At 32.3% G+C, this 5,153-nt stretch overlaps 1 non-coding gene across 1 annotated transcript; it reads left to right on the top strand.

The window, feature by feature from the left end:
• The first annotated feature begins 4,122 nt into the window (after positions 1 to 4,122).
• LOC129053532 (U1 spliceosomal RNA) lies at positions 4,123 to 4,286 on the top strand. Its single transcript, XR_008518321.1, has one exon. It is a non-coding gene; the product is annotated as a U1 spliceosomal RNA (small nuclear RNA).
• The last annotated feature ends 867 nt before the right edge of the window (positions 4,287 to 5,153 follow it).

Below are 5,153 nucleotides of genomic sequence, written 5' to 3'. Positions count from 1 at the left end.
AATTTTACCCTTTACCCTTCCTGCTCTGACAATCTCTGTGCTTCCTTTTTCCCAGGCTAATCTGACTACATCTGACTACATGCTGGGATTCTTCCAGAAGAGTAGGAGCATATATTACACAAACACAAATACAATATGTATTTTAAATGTAAAAGTATCAGACAACTCACAGAAATTTTGTTTTGCCCAATTTAACTTGAGATTTTGGTTGCTCATACAAAACACATGGTTGGTTTATGATATAACCTAAGTTTATTTTTAATTGCCAAGGTTCCGTATACATTTATACATCTTAAGGCATTTAGGCAGTATGTTTTAGATTTTACAGATTTTTGCATTTGAGAAAACTGAGTCATCCCATTTGCATCACATTGTGTATCAGTCCCTGTAAGGCCCCCGAAAGTGCCCAAGAATCAAACATACTAATGCTTCTATAAGAGTAATGCATATTCCCTTTAAGGGTGAAGGGTACATGAATGAAGACTTAAATAGCTTCCCTCAAGTCTTTATTGCATCAAAAATTGAGTTACATACGAATCTTATTTTAAAAAGCCTTGCTTAATTGAGCTTTTTGAATTTCTGATAAAGTATTTTGAATCTGTCTTAATTATGATTTTGAAAATACAATAGTGAATAAACAGCCCAGGTGGGATACAAAGCATCATAATAAACAAGAAAAATACAAAGTCCTCTGCTGCCTATTATAAGGAATATGTGTCTTAGATTTGAAGGGTAAAAAGCATCTTGCAGTAGAAAATGGTTGCTTTGTTAAGTTTTTTTTTTTTTTTAAAGTAGCTAGTGGGTACAGACTTACTATTGACATAACTTGGCTTTTTAGCAATTATGTGAGATATTCAGTGTGATATGATAAACCATTAGAGGATCACAAAAGGCATGTATTAGTAACATCTCACTGGCTATAGCATAGAAAGTTCCACAATAGACCACAGTAAGGAAGTATTCAAAATTATCTGTAGAAAAACATTGTGGGTGCTCTATATTAGAAAAGCTGGCAATGTAGAATATATGTGTGGACAGATTTATGAGCTCTTTATGAGTTAGGATAGGCAGGTGTTCGTAATTGGATATTTGAGGAAGTGGAGCAGGAAAGAGATGTTACCACCTATGTCCTGGGTGTGATTTTACAAGCTGAGGGAATAGTAATGCAATTTACTTATAGAAAAAAAAGAACCTGTTTGAGTGAATTGCATTTTAGAAACATATGGGACACCAAATAAAAAATTGTAATGGGGAGTTGGATACATATATCCAGAATTTGGAATCATCTAAAAGGATATATGTGTTACTACAGATGTAATAATGAAAAACAGTCATAGAAAAGAATGTCCTAGAATGGAAACTTTTTTTAAAAAGTTAATATTATCATGGTAGGTAACATTAAGTTATCCAAAAGCAATATGTAGCCTCTAAGTAGTTAAACTAGTGTGTAAGAAGAATCTTTTCATTATTATTATTATTATTATTATTATTATTATTATTATTATTATTATTCTGTGTGTGTGTGAGAGGGAGTCTTGCTCTCTCACCCAGGCTGGAGTACAGGAGTGGAATCTCTGCTTACTGAAATCTCCACCTCCTGGGTTGAAGCAATTCTCTGCATCAGCCTCCTGAGTAGCTGGGATTACAAGTGCCCGCCACCACGCCTGGCTAATTTTTGTATTTTTAGAAGAGATGGGGTTTCACAATCTTGGCCAGACTGGTTTTGAGAAAAATGATAATTTTAAAGAACTGTGGTTATGCTAAAAACAGATCTTTAGCATTCTTCTAGAATTCTTAGTTGTGTCATCTGCAGTAAAATAAGCCTAAGAATTGCATCAGAATTAGGTGCCTAACTCTGCCAGGAGATTCAAAGTTTTATTGTTGTAGGATGCTAGAAACAAATCATACTATATATCTGGAAACTCTATACACACACGCCCACACACACACCCAAACACACACAATTTTCACTCAATAGACATTATAATAAGCACACCGAAAACCTGATAATAAACTGAAGTTATTATAAAGCTGTAGAACACAATGATTAAAGGCAAATGATAATCTTAAATTGTAAACAACTGAAATATTAGATTTTAACAGTTAAAATTTTCTAATGGTTCTTTGGTCTACCATCATAGATTTGAAGCTGATTAATTAATGTTGTAAAATGAAGTAAAGAGTTCCTATCCATGTGATTTAATTTATACCATTTTAAAAATAGTTTGTAGTCATATATTGTTTACTATGTAACTTCTTGTACTTGCTCTAAAGTAAGGCTAAATCACATCTTAGCCTCATCTCATCAAATGAAGTGATTGCAGCAAAGGTATACATGTTGGGTTAATGTGGAAAATAGTTGAGGTGGATTAATGTGGGTTTCATGTATAAATTAATTATTCTCCTTATTAAATTTGAAATGTTTTGTATAATGAACATTTAGTCTGTTCAATAGACAGTATTCAACAGATACATATCAGCATCTGCTGTGTACCAAGCACTGTTCAAAGCAGCAGATAACAATACAGGCAAATATAATATTAATCCAAATTGCACATGAAAACTTTTGATACAATTGATAATGTTGAAAATGACATGATTTTCACTTTACTATGATTTTTAAGAGAATAAGATAATGAAATGTGTACTGTAAGTGTTACAAGAGTCCTGTCCATGCTATTCTTTACCTGAAATAATTAGATTACAAAAATTACCTTTTCAGAAGAAAGTTATTTTATAAATGCTCCTATGGCAAAAGGAAGAAATCTGGCCTCTCATTTGGAATATACTATTATTATATTAAGTAAGATACATGGTGGAGAGAAAAAAACTATTTTATTTCTCTGTCATGGTAATGACAAAAAAGACAGAAGTCATTTTTTGCAATTTTTAATATTGACTCCTAAGAACAGTAAACAGCAGTATAACAGTAGACAGTAAGCAGTATAACAGTAGACAGTAAACAGTAAACAGTAAGCAGTGTAAATATGTTGCAATTTAGCCAGCTCTGAAAGAAAATGACTGATCATTAGCAAATCAGGCAAATTGTAGCCATTGAAAATTGCTTTACCCATCGTGTGTGTTCTTATATTATCAGAATTGAAATCAATTTTTTACTGCTAATTAATATTGCTGTTTTATAAACAAAGGATTCTTGCTTTACATTCTAAAATGTTATCTCTGAAAAATGAATAAACACCGAGTAAGTTTTGTTTTTTCTTAAAAAAGGTACTCATAAAAAGCTATTCATATTTAGTAAAAATAATGAGATGAGTTAGACATGGTGGTGCATTTCTCTAATCTAAAGTAGTTGGAAGGCTGAGGCAGGAATATTCCTTGAACCCTGGAGTGTGAGTCCTCATTGAGCTATGAGCTATCATCTTCTCACTGTAGTCCAGCCTGGGCCACACAGCATAATCCTAAGTATAGAATAATAAATAGAACTATGAAAAGTAATATAGCATTACTGTTTTTAATTCACTTGTAGTAATGCATGGAGAGTATATTATCCAAAACATTTTATATTTGTAATACATCAAGAGGTCAGATGTTTGAGTCAGATTGCTAGCTAGCTCCTCAACTGGCTAAATCTGTAATAATTGGGAAAGTATTTCTCCTAACTGTAATTGATTTTTTATTTGTTAAATGGATTTACTAATGCTACCCACTTAGGAAACTAACTCTAATATTAATTAGATTACCTCAAACACTTGTTCTGAATGGAACATATTAGGCAATAAAATATTAGCTACTACTACATATTATAAATTCTTTTCATCTCCTTATTTTTAAAGCTCAGAGTGCACATAATAAAATTCCAGAAGACCGAGAATGACTGTTAGATACAATAGGGTGCCCTAAGAGTCACTACCAAAAATGAGCATATCAGTGCATAAAATGTATGGTAGCTTTATTTAGCAGTTGTTTCATTGTTTACCATAGTGCTTTTTTCTTACAATTTTGTAGAGGCCTGTGTCAGAATTAAGAACTTTTTTAGAAGAGAATAGTCATGGATGATTGGAATTAACATTTTAAGCTGATACTGAAAATTATTCTAAATTCTGTTACATTTATATTTGTAATTTCTTTCAAAGGCTAATGGAAATCTTAAAAAGAAAATGGATACTTGCCTGCCAGGGGAGATACCGTGATCCCGAAGGTGGATTTCCCAGTTCAAGGCTGATCTATTGCACTCCAGATGTGCTGACCCATGAGGTTTCCCCAAATGTGGGAAACTCAACTGCATAATTTGTGGAGGTGAAGGACTGTGTTTGTGCTTTTATGTGGAAAAAAAGAAAAGAAAAGAAAATTGACTCGTTTAGTGGATATAGAAATGTGAAAGAAGGCCATATACTGGAAACAATTCAGTATGCCTACTAAGATTTGTCTCCTCCAGTACAAAACAAGAAAACATCAAATGGTTATTTCTTAGAAAGATCAGATAGTGCTAGCATGACATTTGCAAATGCTTCAGAACTTTATCTAGATAAGGGGCTCGAGGGAAGCCTCAAAAGGGCAGCAGATAAATCTGGGAAAAAGACAAGTAATTTTTAAATGTGTAAGCCAATGTCTATGTATTAATACGGCCCTTAAAATATTTATTTTGTTAAATGATTAGCATTGGTTTGTTTTTTCTTAAAAAGTAAGCTTCCCTTTGGAAGTGACTTGTGTGAAATGGTCTAAAAATTATGTAGCTAAAATAATTCAGATTTTTTCCCTGAATTATAAATCATTTGCAGGAATTGTAAAGATGTTATAATTGTCAGCTTTTTTACATTTCTTAAAAGTTTATTCTAAATGAAGAAAATTGAATAAAAGGTGCAAAGTTACTTTTACAATCAAATTGTCAATCTTTTTAAATATTTAGAATTTGGAGCCAGATGACCAAGGTGTCTTATATGGGCATAAGACATGTCCAACAGCAGATGCTCCATTGTATCCTCACCCAACAGACTCTATGTATCAACAGGTAAAAAAGTAATAATAATAGTTTTCATTTTCAAACTCAGTTTGATGCTTTACTTATATGGTCTTCAATTATTATTTTCTTACATATTTTGTAACATATCAGCTGTGACTGCAAATTAAGAAAAAAATTATCCAGGACAGATTTGGCAAGATGATCAGAAGAATAGTTTAAGTGGGGTTATGTT

Source organism: Pongo abelii, chromosome Y (genome assembly GCF_028885655.2).
Source record: "Pongo abelii isolate AG06213 chromosome Y, NHGRI_mPonAbe1-v2.0_pri, whole genome shotgun sequence".
Classification (NCBI taxonomy): domain Eukaryota; kingdom Metazoa; phylum Chordata; class Mammalia; order Primates; family Hominidae; genus Pongo; species Pongo abelii.
This window is presented reverse-complemented; position numbering and strand designations above follow the sequence as displayed.